Raw genomic sequence first — 23,101 nt, 5'->3', positions numbered from 1 at the left:
GTTAATTTTCCTGAGTGGTATAAGAGTCCAATTTCATTTTTCTGCATGTGGTTGTCTAGTTTTCCCACCACAGTTTGTTGAAGAGACTATCCTTTCCCCATTGAGTGTTCTTGGCTCCCTTGTCAAATACTAGTCGGTTGTATATGGGGGTTTATTTCTGGGTGTCTCTTCTGTTCCACTGGTCTAGGTGTCTATTTTTTGCCAGTACTATAGTGTTTTAGTTACTACAGCTTTGCAGTATAATTTGAAATCAGGAAGTGTGATACTTTTGGCTTAGTTCTTTATCAGGACTGCTTTGGCTATTGGATTTTGGTGTATTATGGTTCCATACAAATTTTAGGATCACTTTTTCTATTTCTGTGAAAAAATACCATTGGAATTTTGATAAGGATTGCCTTGAATCTATAGATGGATTTGGGCAGTATGGATATTTTAACGATACTAATTCTTCTAATCCATGACAACAAAGTATCTTTCCATTTGTTTGTGACTTCTTAAATATCTTTCATCAAAGCCTTGTAGTTTTCATTGTACAGATCTTTCACTTCCTTGGTTAAATTTATGGCCAACTATTTTATTGTTTTTGATGAAGTTGTAAATGGGATAGTTTTCTTAATTTTTTTCAGATATTTCATTGTTAGTGTATAGAAACATCACTGATTTCCAAGTGTTGATTTTATATCCTGCAACTATATTGGATTCATTGATTAGTTCCAATAGTTTTTTGGTTGATTCTTTAGGATTTTCTACATATAAGATCATATCATCTATAAATTTTACTTCTCCCTTTCTGATTTGGATGCCTTTTGTTTCTTTGTCTTGCCCGATTGCTCTAGCTGGGACTTCCAGTACTATGTTGAATAAAAGTAATGAGACTGGGTACCATTATCTTGTTCCTTAAGGGAAGAGCTTTCAGTCTTTCACCATTGAGTGTGATATTAGCTGTGGGCTTGTTGTATATGACCTTTATTATGTTGAGGGATGTTCTTTTATACCCAATTTGTTGAGGGTTTTTATCATGAAAGGATGTTGTATTTTATCAAATGCTTTTTTGCATCTATTGAGATGACCATATGGTTTTTATCTTTTATTTTAGTAATGAGATGTATCACGTTTATTGATTTGAACCATCCTTGCATTCCAGGGACAAATCCCACTTGGTCATGGTGTATAATCCTTTTAATATGTTGTTGAATTCAGTTTGCTAATATTCTGTTGATAATTTTGTTTCTGTATTCATCAGGGATTTTGGTCTATAGTTTTCTTTTCTTGTAGTGTCCTTATCTGGTTTTTGGCTTTGGCTTTGGTATCAGGGTGATGCTGATTTTGTAAAATAAGTTTGGAAGTGTACCCTCCTCTTCAATTTTTTTGGAAGAGATTGAGAAAAATGGGTGTTCATTTTTCTTCAAATATTTGGTAGAATTCACCAGTGAAACCATCTGGTCCTAGGCTTTTCTGTGTTGGGAGATTTTTTTTTTTTTTTGTTACTGACTTAATCTCTTTATTCATGATTGGTCTGTTCACAATTTCTATTTCTTCCTGATTCAGTCTTGGTAGGTTGTATATTTCTAGAAATGTATCTGTTTCTTCTAGGTTGTCGAATTTTTGGCATATAATTGTTCATAGCAGTGTCTTATGCTCCTGTGTATTTCTGTAGTGTCCATTGTAATGTCTCCTCTTTCATCTCTGACTTTGCTTATTTGAGGCTTTTCTCTTTTTTTCTTAGTTTAGCTCAAGTTTTGTCAGGTTTGTTTGTCTTTTTGAAAACTAGTCTTAGTTTTGTTTATCTTTTCTATTGTTTTTCTGGTCTCTATTTTATTTCCACCCTGATTTTTGTTATTTCATTCCTTCTGCTGACTTTGGGCTTAGTTTGTTCTTTCTCTAGTTACTTGAGGTATAAAGTTCAGTTGTTTATTTTAGATCTGTTTTCTTAGTATATGCATTTATCACTATAAACTTCCCTCTCAGAACTGCTGCATTTTTAATGGGTATTTATGACAATTTTTGGCAGGAACAATGAAAGAATCCCACACCCTCCACTTATATTCATGAAATATACAATACAATCGTGTTGATTGGGTGCTGCCTAAGTAGACATTGAGAGTTGCATGTTGTGTTCCCCACATGCAAGGGAGACATTTTCTCTTTTACTTTTCTACAAGGTACCCACAGGAACATTCTTTGTAAAGTGTTCTGACTTCATCTTTTTATTTCCTTTAATTTCTTTTTTCTGTCCGCAGCTGGGTTTTGTTGTGTTTTAGTACTTTTTTTTGAGATTTTATTTATTTATTTGACAGAGAGAGAGAGAGCAAGAGCAGGAACACAAGCAGGGGGAGTGGGAGAGGGAGAAGCAGACTCCCCGCGGAGCAGGGAGCCCGAAGCGGGGCTTGATCCCAGGACCCTGGGATCATGATCTGAGCCGAAGGCAGACACTTAACAACTGAGCCACCCAGGCACCTGTGTTCTAGTACTTTAGATATCATAAAAGAAGAATAAGAAATAAAAGATTATTTTTATGAGCATACAAAGAATGTGTTGCTTTTTTGTATATTGTTCTTGTACATAAAAGAGACTGACACTTGTGTAAGTTTTCAATGGCTGTTTACAGAAACATCTTAAAGATGTTTATAGGGGAAAAATGGTATTTTGATAAAGACTGACATGAGGCAAAAGAGAAGTAATGAGTATTTCTCAGGTTTTCTAACCTGTTCGATTGATTTGAATTTTAGATTTAAAAATCTTTTAAATTCCTGAAAATACGAATTGATAATAGTACCATGTTCTCATGAACAAAAATCCTCTGATATGGAGCTTCATAACTACAGTGGTTTTTTTTTTCCTTGACTGCTTGAAACTATGTTTATTCTCTACGTAAGAGAGTAGATCCCATTTATATAGAAAAGATGCTTGAAATGTCTGTAATGTTTGACTTCATCTAATGTAGATGCTGAGATATTAACAAAACCATTTTTCATGTCAGTGATAGTCATAAATAAGACACAAAGGCTTACCCAATTGTTGTTAGCAAAAAAATTTACAAAATTAGAGACTAAAATTTTGTCCAAATTAACAAGTTAAATTGAATGAGCACATAGAGATTCTGATGTAATGAATCTGAATTAAGATGCCAAAGACTTGATTGGCACATTACTTGTATCCTGGTACCTCCAGATAAGTGCAAAACCTTTCTTCCGTATTGGCCAAAAGCCTGGTAATGAAGGAGTTCTGCAGCAACTGAATCCCACTCTCTGTTACAATATAATTAAGCATGAGGTAATTCTTGATTTCGGTATTTTATTTCATTCATTGTATTGTATTTACATTTTGTTTGTTCACAGATTTGTATCTTGGTTCTCCCCAGGCTTCCTTCCCACATTCTTAAGCCAAAATGTTGTTTATTTTTGTCTTTCAAATAATCAGTTGAAAAAAACCTATTGCTATCAGAGTCTCAAATCTTCATAGGAAAACTTGAAACAAAGTCTAGAGTCAGACTGATCTTGGTCCCAATCGTATGTCTTCTATTTACTACAAATAAACTAGTGATCTCTTTGCTCCTTAGTTGTCTCTTCTGTAAAATGGGCAGAATTATGGGACCTCATGAGTCTTTTTAAGTAGTAAATGAGAGCATGCTTAACACCCTTCATGACACATAGTAGGGGTTTGATGAATAGTAACCAGTATCATTATACAGTTAATATGTTAATAATCAGTAATTACCAGTGGTCCACACCTCACCAGCATCAAATCTTCTTTCTTCTGATCTTTTGCCTTTTTTTTTTTTTTTTTTTTGTATTTACAATCTGATGTTATTTTAAAATTTTCCTCCCAGGTAATTCTACATGTTTCGTGACAACCTGCCCCGTCCTTTCATAAAAGGCTCTCATAAACATTTCCCATAATGCAGTGGCAGCAATGAACAGCTTTAAATGAATAGCAAATGCATTCAACCAGGCTATCTTCTCGCTCCCCCCCCCACGCCCTCCCTCTCTCCTTCCCTCCTTCTGTCTCCCTCTGTCTCCCTCTGTCCTACTCTCTCTCCCTCTCCCTCTCTCTCTCCCTCTCTCTCTGCATAGCACAACCCTGCTCTAAAAATATGGTACAATGACAGAATCACTGTAGCATTATTCAAATAGGGTGGTTCTTTTTTAAATGAAGGGACCCCTTTTCTGAAAGATTAGGAGTCATGACTGCAGATTTCTTTCTATACTTTCTCCTCTCTGGGACTTTGGCGGTAAACACTTGGAGGAAAGATTCTATGATCCACTGATACCATATTGAAGAGTCACCTTACATTTAATCATGTAAACCTCCATACTTTAGGAGACAATGCGAGATATTGTTAAAAACCCTTATGAATTAAGTTTTTATTCCAATTTGTGTTCTATAAGGTCATTATTTTTAGACCAAAAGATGATTATTGTATTTTAGTTACACTACTGCTTCCTACACAATAGAAACAAAAGAATGATATTACTCTGAAATAAAATAGTACTGGATGTACTTATTTCTGCTATTTACTTATTCTGAACACCAGATAGAATATGCCCCAGATCATGATTCAGAATTCTCCTCAGAATTGTGATGTCTTGCCATTTCTGGTTTTATATTCTTTCTACCCTTCGTATGCTTTAAATTTCATCCAGTGTCTTTATTTAAAATGACAGTAAACTCTACTTTATATCATATATAAATGAATCCCCTACGAGGCCTTGTGATAATTAATCCCACGCTGAAGGATAACAAAGCCAGAATTTTGAATCATGGCTTTGGGCAGAGAGCACTGTTTACCCTTCTCACTTGAGTTGTGAATCTTTGAAGCAAAGGGCAGTGGGGCCCACGGAGGCCTTGAACGCACATTAACTCATGATGCTCTTTCAGACGGAGTCCCCAAGAACATTCTTAGCTTTCTTGGGATTGTTCTGCAATTGTTATGTGTGCTCAGTGACATCAATGAGTTAACTCGGTGCGTGGTCTGTTTTATTTTATTAGCCACCCTGTTCCTTGACCCTAGGCCTGAGGACCACGGTGAACTAACTCCCTTGGAGATGCTCTCTGTGGTGTGTGGGGTGAGGGTGAGGACAGCCATTTCTTTATGCTGAGCTCGCACACAGGGAGTGTGGATTTCCATCCCACAGCTTTGGGGAGAGAACTTCCAGGGCCCATATGCCAAAAAGAAGGGAATAGAATCTCTTGCCAGCCTCTGGGGATTGAATGCCATGTGGGGTCCCTTGCATGATGCCGTGGCCCTCATGGAATTCCAGAATGGGAAGGGAGAGCCTTTCTTCTCCCTCCGCCACCAACGTGCAGGGCAGCCAAGTGGCTGAGCTGGTTTTCCAGAATGCTGTACAACGCGATGCCTCTTCTGTGCAATCCGATGGGGTGAGCAAACCCTCCTCCTGACAGCTTCCCGCCGTAACTTCAGTCCATGTCACACAGACATCACTTCCCTCTCACTCCACTTGAATGAAATCAGTAGATTATGCCTCAGAACTCCTTGTCCTGTTCCTCAATTGTTTTCGATGAAAGAAAAAGTTTTAGGGCATTTATAGGCAGTTTCCAAAGCAAACCCTCTACACAGAAAAAGGAAAACAGACTTGACGCTGTGTTTTTGGCACTCTTCACAGGCTGTTTTAGGAACATATGTTTAAAATAAAAACCCTTAGAAATCTCTTCTTGGTGTTCCAATGGTTTGCCTGTTTCGGTTTTTATTTTCTGAGCAATTGTTATTGTTACAATTAAACAATAATAATATTTTTTAACATTGCCCCATGAGCAGGCAGGCCAAGGCCAAGGCAAGTTGAAATTCTAAGCACCTGGCTATGTGGCCTGATGGCCTCTGGGTAAACCATTCTCCTGAAGGTCGCGTTTGCTATTCGACGGTGTTCTTTCCCATCTGTAAATATGCCATCTGCTTGTGTGTGCCGTTCTGTTTCCTTCGCGGGGTTCCCTGTGAGGAGACGTCGGAGGCCATGCCGTTGTGTTTCTCACCGTTCTTGCAGGACTCGCTCCGAAGGTGGTCTCCACTTCTCCCGGTGGCTCTGCCTGGTCCCCCCTCACCCACACGTCTTGGGCAGAAATGCCCTGCTCACTGGGGCCAGACCCCCACATCTGTGGCACTCAGCTGTGTCAAGCACAACAAACAGGACAGGGTTTGCCTTGGCCCCGAGAGAAAGCAATTCCTTGTGAAGCATCTGTTGTACTTCATCCCCCATCAATCTCCTGCTCCCTGTTAGTCTGTCAGAGGCTAATTCCGTCGATTGTGAGGCCACCTGAGCTGAGAGCAGGCTGGCATGCTAGTCCTCATTCCCACGTGTGAGGCGCCTCTGGGGAAGTTTAAGACAGCCTTCTTCCTTCCAGAAATGTGTTCGTTTCCTCTCCTAGGTCCTGGAGGGACTGTAAAGCATCCACACAGTGAATGAGCTGTGTTCCAGGAGATTACAAGCAACCAGGCAGCCAGCCTCTGGGTTGATTGGGCAGGACGGTGGTGTAGACCCGAGCCAGCTTCCCGACCAGCTCTGAAAGAGCACCTTTCAGGGGCTGTGCCTGTGAGCACAGGTGGGTGGCACCAAAGAAACTTCTTGGTTTTCTCTCCTTCCAAATCATAAGCTGTCTGTGAAGAGATACTCGAAGATCATACAAATACCTTGTTCCTCATCCAGATTTCCCCCTAGATTAGCACCCACTGGTGTAATTGTACAGTGTGGACGTCCTGCAGCACCTTGGCCAGGCGATCAGCCTGGAGGGACAGATGGACACCACGTGTCTCCCCTGGGATACCCTGAGAGAGACCGAGCGTCAGGTAGGAAGTAGTTGATTCGAGAATGGATAACCTCATTGGATCACAAGGTAATAGCAGACAAACCCCACATGAGGAGCATTTTATTAAACATCATACAAGTAAAAGAAAAGCAGTAGAAATGTTCTAAATTCAAGGAGGCTAAGGGTGACGAGTACAGGGTCAAGGGCAAAGGGAGGCCAAAAATGTCCTGAAATCAGACTGTGGCGGATGGTTGCCCAACTCTGTGAATAGACTAAAACTCCCATTCTGAGTGGGCAGATAGTATGGGATGTGAGTTATTTCTCAGAATTGCTAGTAAAAAGTAAAAAGAGGCAAAGGGACATAACCTTCTTGAGCAATACCTGATCCTAGACCAGATCCTGTCCTGGAGGGGGGCTAATGTTGCAAAAAGCATCACTGAGTCCACAGTGGATGTGAGGCTATGAACCCAAGAGTGGATGGATGGATCCATGGAGGGTGGATGAGGGTATCCCCGCATTGGTGTCGTTACTCATGTGGGGGAGCTGCACCGTGATCTGGGGGGGAACAGGTCCGCTCATTGGAAATACACCACAGAATACGTAGGGGTGAAGGGCCATGGTGTGTGACACTTACCGTCCCTTGGTTTAGAAAAAAAATGTGGGGGGAGTGGAGAGGGAGATCGTGAGCCCCAGAGAGCCCACGCCAGCACAAAGGATAAAGCAAATGGAATAGAACATAACGGACTAATAATGCTGCTTTTTTCCAATGTACCCTCCTGGGCCCAGGTCCCCCGAGGGGCTGAATCCCTGGCCTGAGATGGGTCCACACCCCACTATGTGTTCCAGACTAGAGTCCGAAACTCCCCTGGTGTCTGGGCCCCAGACCAATGTGGCCACGTTTCTCAGGAATGTTCTCCAAACAGTCCAAGAGACTCACCCGGCACCATGATTTTTCACACTCTTATTACTCCATTAACTTCAAAGCCTTTTATTCCGAAACCTTTTAAATGTATTCAAGAGAAGAGAAAATAGGATATGAATGCTCCCACATCACAGTGCTTCTCGACTGAGGGCATCCAGCCCCGCAGGGGAGATGGGCCAGTGGCTGGAGGCAATTTGGGTTGTCACAGCTTGGGGTGGTTGCTTTCCTGCGGAGGCCAGGGGCACTGCTGAGCATCCTACAGGCCCAGGAGAGCCTCCACCAGAGTGACATGGTGCCACCTGTCAACAGAGCCGAGCTTGAGAGACCTGCCCACACTGCCATAACCCAAAGTCAGTCCGTGTAAACACGTGGCCACACCTGTTTCTTCTAACGCCCCCCCCTCCTCGGAGGTCATTTTAAACCGACACCAGATACCATGTCATTCCGCCCCTCCACATGTCAATATGCTTTTCTGAAACAATGTGGAATTTTCTTATGAGACCACGGTGCCCCTGTCACACCCAGCAAAATGAGTAATAATTCCCCAGGACCAGTACAGATAACAGCTGGTCCAGATCCACAGGTCCTGGGCCCAGCAGTGACCCCCAGGGAGCTGAGATGGGATTGTTTCCCTCTGGATACACCCACCCTTATGGGGAAAAGTCAAGAGCACCGACTTGACACTTTACACATTTCCTGGTTTGAGCCATTTCTGCAGCCTTCTGACATACAGGATACATCACTATTTTCTGACCCCGAGAAGTGTTGATTAATTCAATAAGCTTGTAGGTGATTATAGTATTTTTTTTTTCTGTGAAACTCTTTAGGAAAGATTAGTGAAGCAGATCGCTGTAAATTACATTTTTTAATCATTAAGCTGTGCCTTCCTCCTCCTCAATATAGTCCACTGTTTCTTTCCTCAGACACATGGAAAGATTTCAGCTTTTAATGAAGAACTCCTTTCTGGAGCATGTTTTTAGAATATGAGTTTAGTAGCACATATGATGTAATCCCAATCCCCAACTTTGCGTGCAAGATTGTTGTGTAAAAATGAAACCATAAATCCCATCTGAATTCTAGTTGCTGGGTTCTTTATAGGAAGTATTCTTCTGTGTTCCTTTTTTTAAAGAAACCACAATATTGTCATCTGAGAAACAGATCCGTGACTGGGCAGCCAGAAATGTTGGAAGCATGTTTGTCTTTTTTCTGCCCGAAGCCTGTCCAAAGAAGTGAAGTAATGGTCTATTTTGGGTGCATGCAGTAGGTATCCATTTTTGCCCTGTACCCAGGACACAGCTCGGAGACTTAGGGTTACAGAAAGTGCATCTGGGGCGGGGGAAGAGCTGTCTTAGCTGAGTGTGGTATGTGTTGTCTCGACTGTGATGCCAACGGCTTTTTGAAAGAGCACCAAGCAAGTCGTACACTGGGAATGCTGATGGCAGATGGGCTCCAAAGTTTTCATAAATGCAGTGGGTCCCTGCTTCAATCAGATATGAACCAACTCAGCACCCCTATCATGGTTTTTAACCAGTTTTACAGTTTGAGTCTGGGACGCTCATTAAAGATCTCTGTTTGTCATGACCTAGGGTGATAGTTTGCCGTGCATGGTATTAGTCAACGAAATCAACAAGGTGGGTCCTATCACCCTGTCGTAAGAACGACGGCAGGAACTAATACTCCCAGCCACGTTCTGACTCAGCCACTTCAGTGCTCGTGGGAAATTAGCTGTTGGAATTAGCCAAACTCTTCATAAACCTGGGGGCTGGAATTGAATAGGAATTAAGGCACCATGAAAAGTGCTCATTTACCCCTGGAGAACCCGCGAGGAGGAGGCAAGTAGTTCAGAGGCCCAGCTGCGGGAATATTGATCGGTTTGGCCTTTATCCTGGAGAGAAATCCATCAATGGCCCATTGTCACTGGGGTCTGCTCTTTAGTTCTTCCCTGGGGGTTCTTGAAGGCATTAGGTCAAAATGCAAAACCTTCCAGTTATTTAAAAAAAAAGCCCCATTGCTAATCAGGTAAGCATTGAGAGAACAGCTCCTGGGAATCAGAAATATTCACCTTGGGGATTACAAGGACTTCTTATTGTGGTTTCTTTTAAAAAGAAAAAAAAGGGGGGCGTTGGGGAAACAGAATACTTCCTATGAAGAACACAGCAACCAGAATTCAGATGGGACTTATGGTTTCATTTTACAATTTTACATTTTACAGCCCTTCCTTGCCCCAAAGACCCATCTTTTCAACCGGATCTCTCACAGACATCGGTGCCTGTTGGTGCCGGCAGAAATCTGTGGCTTTTTTGGGATCTCTGTGACTCAGCCTCAGGGACGTGAGCAGGCAGTAGCAGTGGGCCGTCACGGGAACGAGGGTGTGCTTTCCCGGACCATGACTCTGAACACCCGGGTTTACGGCCAGTAGGCCCTTTTTTAGAAAAAGGAGCAAGACATCCATTTCAGAACCACAGCCTGTTGCTTGATAGTGTCAGCAGGAAGGTCTGAGGAGTTCAGTGGCTGGTGGAGAAAACTGGAGAAGCTAGGTGTCTTTTTCCCCTCCCATAGGTCACTCGTGGCATCTATCTCTTGGCACTGATGGAATGGAAATTTGCAGAACAGAACTGTCTTTGAGTAAGCAGAAGGGAACAAATTTGATGTAACACACATTCTATGAGTTTGGTTCAATGTAGGTCAATTTTTAAGAGAGCCCAGCTGGTCAGTCTACGAGTCTGCCTGGGAGCTGGCTGGCTGGCTTCCTCTGGGGCCAAGAAAATCCCCTCTTTTGCCTCAGATAACCAATTAATAAAACTTCTTCATCGAGCGGTGTGGGTGAGGAAAACAGGCTGAGCTACGTCCAACTTTCTGTGAAACAGCTTACCAGGTCATCAGACCTGCAGTGTGGCCAGACTCCCAGCCTGGGGCTCCGAGGAGGATGCCCGTTCACACCAGCAGCCTCTCAGACACCAGCTGGTGTTGGGAAGGTCCGTGCATACCAGAGTCATTTCACCTTTCATTTAAAGCTCTATGCCCATGGATTAAAAGGTGTTTTGATTTGGTGGTTCCAAATCTGCCTAGCCTTTTTTTTCATGCTAAAGATTGAGAAACTGCTCTTTGAAGATTAAAAAAAAAAAAAAAAGCAATTTATTTGCTCGGCAGTACAAACAAAAGGCTAGCTCTGTTCTAAGTGATGGAACCTTAAGTATCTTTTACCTATCAGGTTTTGTGTGTTTTTGGTGGTGGTTGTGGTGGTGGTGGTGGAGGGTTTTGTTTTGGGGAGCAGGAAGAAATGTCTCATACCCTAAAAGAGCAGCAAATCAGTAATTACTGTATTGTCTATGATGCCTTTGATGTAGTTTTCTCATTCTTGATTATTAGGTTCCTTCAAAAAAATGTTTACTGAGGGGCGCCTGGGTGGCTCAGTCGGTTAAGTGTCTGCCTTTGGCTCAGGTCATGATCCCAGGGTCCCGGGATCGAGTCCCACATCAGGCTCCCTGCTCAGCAAGGAGCCTGCTTCTCCCTCTCCCCTCTGCTCGTACGCTCTCTTGATATCTCTCTCTCTCTCAAATAAAGAAATAAAATCTTAAAAAAATATATTGACTACTATTAGGTTGCAGGCCCTAGTCTAAGGGCTGAAGACACAGAGGGAATCAGACAGATGAGCCTCTGCCCTAATGGAGGACGCATAAGTCACAGAGCCAATAAGCAATGAAGGGCAGTGAGCACTATGGGAACAGAGCAAGTCCCCACAAGAGGGGCTATGAGAAGAACCAGATGTGGAGAGGGGCAGGCAGAGAAGTCTGCTCCAGAAAATGACATTTAGGGTGAGGGTTACTATTAGCTGGCCAAGGCAGGGAAAGAGGGAAGAATGTTCCAGAGCAAGATAAGAAGGGTGGAGGCCTTGAGAAATCAAAGGAAGGCCCCAGAGTCTTAGTGAGGTGAGCTGAGCCTGTGAACAGGGAAGTGGGGCCCATCCACGCTCCAGGATTTTAACTGCCCTCTGGGCTTTTGTCAGAAGGGAGTGTAGGGTTTTAAGTGGAAGAATGACATGATCTGATTTTTGTTTTAAAAATTTGACTCTGGCTGTTGTGTGGAAAATGGATGGGGATGGAACAGGAGTGAAAACAGGAGTCTGGTGTGGAGGTTGTCACAGAGGGTCAGAGAAGATGCTGACTTGGATCCGGGAGATGGGGGGGTAAGCGGGACAGAAGCTGGTGGGTTTATGAATCCTAATAATTGCTCCCATTTATTGAGCACATAATCTGGGCCAGGATGTGTATAAGCATTTAACATCTATTATTTTCACAAGAACTTTATGAAGTAGGTCAAATTTTATGTCCAAGGTCACAAAGAAGAAAAAGGTGGAACCAGGTTTGCCCTCAGCCACCATCGCTGTACTGCTGCCAACGATATATTTTGAAGATAGATTTGTCTCCTTGTCTGAATTTGTATTACTTGGAAATATATTAGCCCAAGCATCCTGCGAATATTGACTGGAAGCCTTTTGGGAGATAGGAACCAGGCAGGAGACGGGGCCTCCAAAGTCAATAAGGAGGACCCACCCCAACCCTTGCAGCACTCGGAGGCACTTCCCTTGGCTTTCATCCCCTTGTGCACCCTATTTGGTTGTGCCATTGGGTCCTGTCTTCCTTAAAATAATCCACCAAGAATTTTGTTGGGCTGTAGGAGATGGAAACATGCATGTTTTTCCATGTACAGGTGATGGCCAAAGGCTGAGTGTAAGGTGTGACAGCCTCTCAAAACCTCACTCTATTACTCCTCGATCCCTCTCTGACCTTGGACAAACTTCTCAACACCTCTGAGCCTCAGTTTCTGCATTTATGAAATGGTCCTGGGAAAGATTTAAAGAGCCACTAGTTAGGACATGTCCTGCCCCATCATAGACCGTGTGGATGCTCCGTGAGTTGCAGCCATGAATACCACCACCATCATAGGGCACGATGGGCAATTAGGACATGATTGAAGGTCGACTTTACTTCTGGTGTCAAACCTACTCAACTGTTTTCAGATACTGTTTAGCACCAACTAAAAAATATAAATGGGCTTCCTTCTTCGTTCGCTTACCTTACTGAACTTTTGACCTTTCTGTATGGGATAGTGACAACCTTTTCTACGCCAATACACACAAAACAACTCCTCATAGGTAATTATTCTTCAGACCAGAGGTGAACAGAGCCCTGACTCATACTGCCCCTAATTGCTCCCTTTCATTTTGAACCTATAGCAATAAATGGGAAATAGACCCACCCAACCCAAACTACAATTTCTTTCTAATTGTTTTCAGAGTCAGGATTTGGCATGTTAAATATAGTGTCCCTTGAAAGAGAGATGAACAGTAAAGGCAAATGTAAGCATAGCAGTAAGATCTTGGGCTCTGAAGTCAGACCATCTGCCCAGTTCCAGCTGTGTGACCCTAGACAAGTCACTGAACCCCTATATGATCCCAGTTTCCTCATCTCAAAACAGGAATCAGCCCACTAGCGTTGTTGTAAAAATTAAATAAAATAATGCACATAAAGTGCTTTTGCTTAGTAGGAGTTCAAACGAATGTTAGCAACTGATGCTGTTATTTGGCCAACTTATTTTTCAAAAGAAGAAAAAAAACTCTGAAGCTTAAAAAAGCCCAGCTTTTTTACCTGTGTTGGCAGAAATGTTTGAAGAGGACCATGTAAGCTAACCTATAAAATCTAGTCTTGCAATCCCGTCTGCAGAGAGTGGCTAGGGGGCTTTATTTACCTTCGGAATGAATGGGTTGCTGGGTTTCTAACTTTTCCTGTCTCACAGCCCTATTTTTCTAAAAAATATGCTAATTAAACTGGGGGCACCCAAGTGGCTCAGTGGGTTAAGCATCTGCCTTTGGCTCGGGTCATAATCCCAGGGTCCTGGGATCGAGCACCGCATCAGGCTCTCTACTCAGCGGGGAGCCTGCTTCTCTGTCTCCCTCTACCTGCGCTCTGCCAACTTGTGCTCTCTCTCTCTGACAAATGAATAAATAAAATCTTTAAAAATATATGTTAATTGAACTTGATAAATCTCATGCTATGAAGACAGTCATATCCCATCAAGAACCACCCAGAGCGGTTAATAAGCCCACATTCAGAAGACTTTGAGGGGCGCTGGGGCGGCTCAGTAAGTTAAGCATCTGACTCTTGACTTTGGCTCAGGTCATGATGGAGGATGATCAGGTCCTGGGATCAAGCCCGGTATCAGACTCCGCACTCAGGAGGGAGTCTGCTCGAGATTCTCTCTCTTCCTCTCCCTCTGCCCCTCCCCCCACTTGATCTCTCTCTAAAATAAGTAAATGAATCTTTAAAAAAAAAAAAAACCCACTGGAACCACAGGTAGCCACGTAAAGGGGAGAGAGTAGCCTGATGACGCTTCAGGCCCCCATGGAACGAAGCTGAGGAGCCGCAGTGGTAGGAACCCTTCATCATTCACCTCTCATGTCTCACCTGGAAAATGCAGCCGGCAAATATGGCCCCCCATCCTTATCCACATCTCTCCCGAGTCTACAGCAGTCCCTGGCGGCACCTGTAATCCGTTCACTCTGGGGAAGGATGAGGGCATCTGAAGAGCCCCAAGGGATGGGAATAACATACTTCAGTGTAAATGCCCCATGATTTGATCCAAAATTCTGTGTATTTGTGGCAAAACGGAAGCAGCACATTAAGGACTATTTTGCAGGGAACTTAATTGTCTGCTACAGTTTCCAAAATGCTGTCTCAACAGTTTTATTTATTATAGTTAGTGAAACTAAATGAGAAAGAGCTGGGGAGTGGGAACTTTTTTTTTATTCTGAGGGGAAAAAGTTGCTTAATCATTTTGAGTATTTTAGCAAATAGAGAATAACAAAAGAACATCAGATGTAAATGCTTCATTGCTCTTACAGTTGTACAGCTAGAAATAGTTAGGATCCCAAATACCAAAATTATAACCAAAAATAATTTGAATTTTGTAGCTAAATTAAGTGGAGTGTTATAGAAACAGCATAAGCCCCATTTTGTAGGGTGGAAACAATTATTTCAGGAAAAGATACAATATGATTTGCTGGTACTTATTTTTCAAACCTTAAGAATCATGTGCTGACATTTTTTCCTGGCAAAGCAGGGTTGACCAGTGGTTAGGATGAGGTGGACTTTGGAGCCAAATAGAGCCAAGTTCAGTCTCCACTGGCTTGGTTGTGGGGCTTTGGACAAGTCCCTTAACCTCTCTGTGTATTTCCCTCTTCCTTGCCGGGCAGATGGTAACAACCTCTACACCACAGGCTCTCCGCCAACGGAAAGTTCGAAAGTGCACTTGAAACCCAGGTGTCCCAGGGCCTGACATCCATAAGCAAACATCAGCAGGGAGATGGCATTGCTGGTGAAGACTAGTCATAAATGGTCATGGGGATGGGGCTTTGCTTTCAGTCTCCAAATCAAGAAACCAGAGCATCATTTGTTTACCAGGATGACTTTCCCTACAAGGAAAACAAAAAGCATAAGTATTTGCAAGGACAAGGCTGTGAAGGAAGTTCCAGCAAAGCTGAGACATAGAAGACAGCAGGTCTTGGGTTCGTTTTCTTATTTTCACTTTCCTCCTCTTATTTCATACCTCAATGCACTGTCTTTATAGAGAATTATTCAGTTGTCTGATCTCTCCATCAAAGAGCCCAAAAGAGCCAATGATATGAGCGTGAGGAGTCCCGTGACTCTGGCCACTGCAGAGTTTTCACGGAAAACTAGGAGTTACTTTCAGTGTATGAAGCATCCAGTCTGGGTACATATTGGTTTTCCTCTCGATCTTTTCTCTATATTTATTTAGCTCTGGTTGAGGAATAGATCATTTTATAAAGGATATTCATTTTAGTAACTGGGAAAATCCTGATCATGATTTTTAATTTGGGTTTTTATTATGGGTTATATTTTGTTGAAGCTCCAGATGGTTTATCCCTTATAAGAACGTGTTCAGAGCTGTATTTCCAAATTCTTGTAAAGAAAACCATTACCCAAATTTATATATGAATGATTTGGTAATTTGTGGAATAATAACTTGTAGCGAAGTAAATCTTCAGCAAAAAACTGGGTTGGATGCTTTGAATACCAAATGGGTTTGCTAGAGAGATCACGAGTGTGCGTGCGATTTAACTGCAAAGTATCCGCGGTGCCTGCTAGTGTAATTGACAAACAAGAGCTGTCTTGTGATGCTTTTGCATGAATATGCTGCACAGAATAATTAAGCCCTTAAACCATATGTATAGTCTTCAAAGAAATAATAGGAAAAAGTTGACATGTCATCAATGAGTTTTTCATATTCTAAATAATTGGTGCCAATCTCTAAGCTTGCTTTTCCCTCATTGCAGTTCTGAAATTGAAATTGGTGACAAGTTGTCAAGGTTGGTCTTGATGACCTGACAGCATTTAGAATTCTTGAAATAACAAGGGAGTGAATGTGACTGTCCCCCACCCCAGATCCCCTCCAGGATCGGTGACCACATTTTGGAGCCACGTTTCTTTTCTTTTTAATTGATCCAATTAGTTTGAACGCATTCTGTCCAAATTGGGTTGCTTCTCTATACTAATGATTCTGTGTCTGTCATCGGTTTATTAAGCACTTCGGTGTGTTAGGCATTTTGCTAGCTTAGGGATGTAGTTTCTGCCCCTTACCCAATGCAAGAGAAACCGAGTCACTAAGAATCAAGGCAGAGCAAGGAAAGGCCCATAACAGAGTCCTGGCCGAACACGGGAGAGATGTTAATGGAGGGAGGACAGAGAAAGCCATCCCAGAAGTAAAAATAAGTAGGTGTTTCTTCCAGCTCTCCTATGCTTTGGGGAATAAAATATGTCATTTCGATGAAATCCATCTCATTCAAACTATAGAACTAAATTATATACTAGTAAATTTAAAGTGGGATCATTGCAATACTAACTTTAAAAAGGCAATTTGGGGGTAATTTTTTTTTATTTCAATACACAAATCATTTCAGAAAGGTAAGATATTTTATAAGGAAAAACATTATCTACGTCACAGTGTTTTAATGTAAATCATAAATGATCATTTCTAGCCAGATATACCCAAAGATTTTGAAATTAGAAAATACAGTGCTCGACTGGAAAGGATGAGATTGTACCTGTTCTCCTGTAAAGAAAGCATGTGCTGTCTGTCTCCATCTCTGTCTTCACTCCAAGCCACTCTCTAAACCTTAGACTCAGAGAGTCAGCTGCTTGCTGGATATCCACGAGCATGTCTGCCAGGTACCTGACATTCGACATGGCCAGGACAGAACGTACCGTCTCCTTTCCATCCTGTATGAACCACCCATCTCACTTGTCAACTGAGGTTCCTAATTCTGTGCCCTCTTCTGAATTTCCCATCCCAAAGGCTCATATATTGGTCGGGTCATTTGTTTGGATGCTCACACTAGCTTCCTGCTGCCTTTGTTTCTTTCGGTTTTTTTCCCCCCCATGCCCAGCGTGGAGCCCAGTGTGGGGCTTGAACTCACAACTCTTTGAGATCAAGACCTGAGCTGAAATCAAGAGTTGGACGCTTAACTGACTGAGCCACCCAGGCGCCCCTGTTTTTTCCCCCCAAAGGCTTATCTACATGGCTGTCAGAGTGGTCTTTAGCTCCAAAGCTTGTGTCTACTCAGGTCACTGCGAAATTTAATGGCTCCCCATTGCACGGAATAAGGTCAGCAACACTTGCAGCTTGTAGGATTAGTCCCCAGCCTGCCTATCTGAGCAACAGTGTGTCTCCCTACTACAAACTTTACACCCCAACACCTGCAACTCCACACAGCTTCACATTTCCTGTGCCCATCCCCCACTAGCATGCTCCTCCTGTACTCTCTGTGCATTTGCGAATGTGGTTACCCCTATCTGGAATATTCTCTTCCTCATTCCTCTCCATTTCCCACATAACCATCCCCTCTCAACCTGATTTCTTCTTCCCCATCTTTCTTGACTCACTTGGGTACCACATCCCTCAGGCTGGCTTCTGGGTTAGAAGCCTTTCCTTGAACTCCCCCAGTGCTTTGGGCATATCTCCATCATGGAGCTCTCCTCACTCTCTGGGTCTGTCCTTCACCAGATGGTGAGTTTGGGGGGGTGTCTTATTCCCGATGCCCAGCACAAAACATATTATATGAGAGAATATTGAGGTGTCACTTATAATAACAAAACATATGGAGAATAGCAAAATCAACTCCTGGCATTTTATTTTCTGTTGTAGAGAGGAACAGAATTCCGTGTTAGATCAACTCATCTAATAAGCAGTTCTCATGAAATTATGCATTCACCTTCCGTTTTCATTTGCTGACACAGAACATCCATCTAATTGGATTTTCTCCTTGGGGAAATCTAAAGGAAATGGGCCCATTGCTATTGCATTTCCAATATGGCCATTGTCCGACTGCCCCTCTGTTTTCCCAAAGGACCTTTGACTTCTAGCCCTTTTAAATTAGACACACATCTTAGAAAGCCTCAAGTGAGCACATTCTCTGTTTCAACCGTGGTTCCTCAGCTAGTAGTGGTCCCTAAGAAAGACATGAAACATGGGATACCTGGGTTGGGAGGGGATAGCCCTAGACAAAAAAGACTATGCCTGCAGCATCCTCCTGAAATTCAGTCATTCACCTGTCCATCCATCCATCCATCCATCCATCCATCCATCCGTCCATGTGTTTTTTCCCTTGACACATGCTTCTCCAGCCCTTTAGCACAGCACCTGCTGCAGACACTCAGCACAACAGCTCCTGAGCAGCCTGTAAAGACAGTGGTTACGAGCACAGGTTCTACACCAAAACCACTCACGTGCCGCCACGGATGGGGTGAGCCTGGCTGGGTCACTTAACCTCCCGGTATCTCAGTTTCCTTGTTTAAATTGGGATAAAAATGGGATCTAACCCACAGAGCCAGATAGTAGGCACTATCAGGATTCAATGAGATGCATATAAAGGGCTTGGCGCAGGGCCTGGACTGGGCAAAGAGCCCTCCTGCGGCTTAGAATCTTAGGAGGTTATAGACAAGTAAGGAAACCAAAGGGGTTCTGTGATGTGGGGAGTGGCGGTGATGGAGGCCACTTCTGGGAAGATGATCAGGAAAGGACCCTCTGCAAAGACATTTAACTAATACCTGAAAGATGAAACGGAGCCAGCCCCACGAAAAACTGTGTGGAGGATGTTCCAGGCACAGGGCAGGGTAAATGCAAAGGCTCTAAGTGGAACAGGGTGTGAAATGTTCTAGAACGTGCCAGGAGGCAGCGTTGGCTGGGGTAGACAGAGTCACTAGCAGTCACGGAGTGTTGGGAGGGTAAGGTTGTGAGCACCTGGAGAGCATGGAAGGCCTCCCCATGCAGTGGGAAGGCATTTGGGGCTTTAAGCAGGGGAGTGCATGATCCCAAAGTGGGGTCTGGACAGGCCCGTCACTGCCCTCAGCTCCTCGCAGCCCAAGGGAAACATGAGGTGGACCGGACCGTCTGGCACCGGGAGGAGCTCAGCACAGAGAGTAGGATGGGTCCTATTGTGCAGTGTGTGGCCTATGGACCCCCAAATCCTGGAGCCCCGTGTGGAAGCACAGACCCGTGGCTTGATCGTTGCAGAGGGGCCCCAGGGGCCATGCCAGCTGTCTGTCCTCCATCTCCTATCCCAATCCCTTGTGGGAAACTGAGGCATGAGCCTGTCCAGCCCCTCTGAGCTCAGGGTGCTGGCCACGCCCACGGAGCCTGGGCATCTGTTCTGTGTGCCTCCCTCCCTTTGAGAAGATTAACACCCACGGTGCTGTCCCTGCGCCTGCGCTCAAGGCCAGTTCTTTCCCAGATTCTATTAGAAAAACTCAAAAAGGAGTGTCATCCGTGTCTTAGCTTCAGGGGACAAGCTGGGGCATTACTCAGCAGCCAGCCTCCCCTTCTTTCAACAAAGGAAACTGCAGTGGTGCTTAAGAATTCTTTAGAGCTCAGAGTATGACTGAGATGGTATTTCTGTTTAAGTGACATCAGGACAACAAGGAAAAGGAGTAGGGTTGGGTTTTTTTTAATTCTTTATTTAAATTCAATTTAGTTAACATAGTATTAGTAGTTTCAGGAGTACAATGTAGTGATTCATCAGTTGCATATAACACCCAGCGCTCAGTCCATCGTGTGCCCTCCTTAATGCCCCTCACCGGTTACCCCATCCCCCCACCCACTCCCCTCGAGCAACCCTCAGTTTGTTCCCTAGAGTTCAGGGCCCCTTATGATTTGCCTCCCTCTCTGTTTTCATCTTATTTTCTTTTTCCATCCCTTCCTCTATGTTCCTCTCTTTTGTTTCTTAAATTCCACATAGGAGTGAAATCATATGGTATTTGTCTTTCTCTGACTGATTTATTTCCCTTAGCAGAATACCCTCTAGTTCCATCCACATCGTTGTAAATGGCAAGATTTCATTCTTTTTGATGGCTGAGTAATATTCCATTGAATATATACACCACATCTTCTTTATCCATGCATCTGTCGATGGACATCTGGGCTCTCTCCACAGTTTGGCTATTGTGGACATTGCTGCTATAAACATTGGGGTGCAGGTGTCCCTTCAAATCACTATGTTTGTATTCTTTGGATAAATACCTAGTAGTGCAATAAAGCAGTAGGTTTTTAAAGGCTGAAGTATTCATGGGTCTTTGTATTACTGCACAGAGTCACATTTTAAAGCATTACAATTAATCTTCCTGCTGGTATACCCCAAAATTCCTCTTGTCCACAAGTTTGCTGACTGTCGTCTACCAAAACCTCATCTTCTCCAATTCCTGGCTTTCCTAGAAGATTTTCCATGTCTCTCTTACATGAAGTGAGTCTTCTTCTTGGACATCCATTCAAACTAGCTTTTGGTTAGAAAGCCTTAAAATGGTATCTCTTTATATTATAAATTACCTCTCTACAAATTCCTGTGTGTGTTACTCCTCTTAGTATTAGGTTCATTCAAAATAAGAATCTAGTACTGTCAGGAGTGGAATTACTAAAGTATTAACAAAATGTAAGCAAAATAATAAAATTATGAGCAAGCAGTAAATAATAGAAGTAATAATATACATTTTTCTTTTTCTCCTCTCTCTGTGATCTTGGAGCCAACCAAGCCCCTCCTTCACCAGGAGCACAGAGGCTGTTACAGGCCCTGCCCCACGCAGGCCATAGCTCCTGGCTGCTCCTTACCGCCCTCTCTGCTCTGTGCATCCTCCTGCAGGCTTCTGTGCAGCTCTGACCCACCCCCTCTCTGTCCCCATTTCTCCAGCCTGTCCCTTTAGATGACCCTCTCCCCTCAAGCCCCTGCCTCTTGACCTCACACCCCATCTCTCTGCTTCCCTTCAGAACCACCCTCTGGAAAGATTCATTGACCTTTTCTGTCCCCATCTCCTTGGCCTCCCCTGTAGCTATCCCAGTCAAGGTCACCAGCCTCCCACACCTCCCCCACCTGCCCCTGCCCATCCCAACAGGGCTGCAGTCTCCCTGACAGTGAGCCTGTCCAGAGGGTCGTCTGACAGCTCACAGGAGGGATACTTAGAAGATGGGGATTTGAGACCAAAAGCAACAGGGAGGTTAACCTCCCCCAGCATGATCAGTACAGACTGAAGGGGGGGTGGTGCAGCAGGATCCATGTACCTTTGTCAGTGAGTGTGAGAGATCGTCTGTTTTATGTTTTAGGCACACCCTTCTCCAACATTCGCTGGTAAGCAGAGCACAAGTCAGACCACTGTATGGGTCTAACTGATGTAAGCCAGGCATATCCTAAATATATGGAAATCCATGTAAAACAGGGAGGCTGCTTTCAGTTCTGGGCGTGGCTGGGAGAGAAACTGGAGAGATGGACTGTAAGGAAAATATTCCTATCTGTTTGGTCCAAAACTTCCCACTTACGTCTCTTCCCTGTTTGTCAGCGCTCTGGTTGCAAAACCCAACTCAAGCCAACCGAAGCCAAAGAGAGGGGGTTTATTGGGGAAGAGGAGAGGCAAAGTGGGTCCCCCCACACCTGGGAAAGCCTCCCCCTTTCTCCCCTCTGCCAGAGCCGAGTGATGGCTTGGTCCCCTGGGCAGCGTCCTTGGAAAGCAAGGGACCAGGCTGAGGGAAGCCCAGTGAGCATATTTTTGGAGCTCTGAGAACAAGGAGACAAGACTTCTTCCCAGAGGTCCCAGCTCACCGCATGCTGTAGGGAAGATTTCTGACGGGCTCGCTTGGATCCCATGTTTATCTCTGGACTGGAAGCCGAGCGACCCCCAGCACAATGAACAGTGTGAAGCACATTCTCTGAAGGCTGGGGTTGGGGGGAGACAGCATCATTGGCAGGCACTGTACCTCCTGCAAAGTCCAGTATTTAAGACAGTTCTCAACTCCTCATTGCCCAGGCAGATACAACCCAGGCTCCATGCACAGGGACCCTTCCCTGTCTCGCACCCGCCCAGCTCCCCAGATTTCAGACCTTAAGTCTCCTGGCCTTGCCATCCTCTGCCTGGAATTCCCTCCTGCTCCCACCCCTCCTTTGTCTGGCCAACTGCTGCTCCAGAGGCAGGCTTCCTGTGTGGAGCCTTCTCCTTCCGCAACATCCCACCTACCATGTTCCGTCTGCCCAGTGAGACTGTGCCTCCCTCTGTGGCCGCCCTCCGCACACTGGGTGGGGTCTCCTCTGTCACCCTACCAGGCTGCAGTGTCCTTATTTACCTATGTACCCTCGCAGCTAGTACAGCACCTCACATGCAGTAAGAGCACAGGAACGATCTGTCCTAGTTCCGTTGAAAAAGAAGAAAAGAGCGCATATTACAAAAGAAATGGCTAAATAATTTAAAACGTAAAGAAGCTCATGCTTGACTCTCATCCATGAAGATCTAGTGGACCACATACAATTTTAGGTAGGATAAAGAGGGCTTCTCCTCTCCCCTTCAATTTATCTTAAAAATTTGATATTGCAATGTGTCCGAAATCATTTTTCCTCACCTCCTGTAGCACTGCTTTGAACATTGCATTGTTGTTCTGAGCTCTTCTTTGACATTTCCATATCGATAGCTGCTTCTCTCACCCAAGGAAATATCAGCAGGGGCAATATTGTGGACCCAGAATTATTTTCCCAATAGGTGGCGCCACCATTGATTCTAGATGGGAGAGCCTGGTGACAGCCAGGCAGGTAATTCTCCCAACCTGGAAACCTGCACATGCGATTTGCAGAAGAGTGTGTGTTCTGTGCACGTTCCAGCATGCACGTGCACTTGTGTGCATGTGTTGCTGGGTGTGCATGTGTTGCTGGGTGTGCATACGCCTGGGAGTGTGTTGGAGGAATGAGGTGAGAGAGAGGGAAGGCTCCACGTGTAATGTGGGCGCTGTTGTGCGAAGCACATGTGTCTGAATCCCACCTGCCTGGGTCTCCAACCACCTCCTTCCTGAATAGGGTGGAACGTCCTCTGGGAGCCTTAT

The 23,101-nt window shown here is 44.2% G+C and overlaps 1 protein-coding gene across 1 annotated transcript in view; it reads left to right on the top strand.

Annotated features, from left to right (window-relative positions):
- ADAM12 (ADAM metallopeptidase domain 12) overlaps nt 1–23,101 on the top strand; it is a 299,944-nt gene that overhangs the window by 141,097 nt on the left and 135,746 nt on the right. The gene's annotated exons all lie outside the window — the stretch shown is intronic.

The sequence above is a fragment of the Neomonachus schauinslandi genome, chromosome 6 (assembly GCF_002201575.2).
Source record: "Neomonachus schauinslandi chromosome 6, ASM220157v2, whole genome shotgun sequence".
NCBI classification, from domain to species: Eukaryota; Metazoa; Chordata; class Mammalia; order Carnivora; family Phocidae; genus Neomonachus; species Neomonachus schauinslandi.
Note: the sequence above shows the minus strand (reverse complement) of the source record. Positions and strands in the feature narration are given on the sequence as shown.